The 1,500-nt window shown below is 37.5% G+C and overlaps 1 pseudogene; it reads left to right on the forward strand.

Annotated features, from left to right (window-relative positions):
* The first annotated feature begins 1,094 nt into the window (after window positions 1-1,094).
* LOC123593950 lies at window positions 1,095-1,194 on the forward strand (annotated as a pseudogene).
* Window positions 1,195-1,500: the final 306 nt, after the last annotated feature.

Genomic DNA, 1,500 nt, shown 5'->3' on the forward strand with positions numbered 1-1,500 from the left:
CAATATGAACTGAAGCTTAGCTCTAGACTTTATGCTAAAGCTAACAATGCATTTTTCAAAGGAAATGGTTACTATTTATTTACAACTTGTTTTTACACTTAAAGTTATCTTCTGATCTGGTTATTTGGTCAGGCTTTGTAGAACTATCATTCTTTTCTGTATTGTAAGGGCGTATCAGGTTTATTCAATCAATCTTTGTGATTGATGTTCAGCTTGTCTCCAAGTTTCACTACTATAAATAATACATAGCAAACATCATTGTCCCTACATCTTCTGTATATATATGTGATTATTTCTTTGGCACAAATGTCCAAATGATAGACTTACCCAGTTAAAATGTGTACCTGTTAAATATTTGATAAATGCAAATAGTCTTCAGAAAGGTTATAACAGTTTACACTGTTTCCTCACATCTATTTTAATACCAGATACCATGCATTTTTGAAAACTGATTATTAATGATGTTTAAGAAATTGCTTTTCATGTTTTAATGGAAGGAAAGTGGGACAAAACACATATTCACTCAACAAACATTTATGGAAAACCTGCAGTGTGACAGACATCATTCTAGATATTGGGATAATAGGCAATAAAAATTTCCACTCCTGTGTAGTTTATGATCAGGGTTGCTGTGGTCAATTAAGAAACAATGGCATACTTAAGGAGATCTAATAAAAAACACAGGCAGGGTTGATGAATTACCTGTGACTAGTGACAGTAGGGAGCCATTATCACCACAAGAACCGCTATGGAGGCAGGAAGTATTAACTACAACCTGGCAGAAGAGTGCACCTAAGGGAGCTGTGACCTTACTAATAGGAACATTGTGGCCAACTCAAGTCTCAGCATAAGGAGCCAAAGGTATAAACATCCAAACTTCATTTGCTTTCCACCCTCTCATGTCTTATCCCCTAATGAGAATTAACATTCCCCTACGCTGTGCAATTCTTAGAAGCTCATCCACATAGTCTCTCCTCCAGAGCTCCTTGTTAATTTTCCAGTTATATTTCTTCTTAGCCCTGGAATACCAATCAACTCACTGAGCCATTGGTCATGAATCAATATGACTCTTAACATGTCTCCTTCTGTGCTAGCTGCAGCAGCAGATATACTAAAATTGGAACGATACAGAGAAAATTAGCATGGCCTCTGAGCAAGGATGACAAGCAAATTCGTGAAGTGTTTCAAATAAAAAAAATAACAAATGTCTCCTTCCATACAAAATGAAAAGTCAAATATACCTCTCAAAACTCTGTCCATAGGGAGAATTTTTCTTTACCAGAGTCTTTCAGGGTTAACTCTGAGTGGGGCTGTAATGCAGCAGCCATTCACTTCCAGATGATGTCACCACACCTTGCAGACACTTCTATAACCCAAGGAGGGTGTTTTTCCTCCTCTGGAAATGTCAAATGTTTATAGTGGACTTCCCATGGGGCTCTAAGGAGCATGAAGGATCAGGTGTTAAGGTAGTAGGAGTTAGTACCATGTGAGTGTGCACCA

Source organism: Leopardus geoffroyi, chromosome D4 (genome assembly GCF_018350155.1).
Source record: "Leopardus geoffroyi isolate Oge1 chromosome D4, O.geoffroyi_Oge1_pat1.0, whole genome shotgun sequence".
In the NCBI taxonomy this organism is placed as follows: Eukaryota; Metazoa; Chordata; class Mammalia; order Carnivora; family Felidae; genus Leopardus; species Leopardus geoffroyi.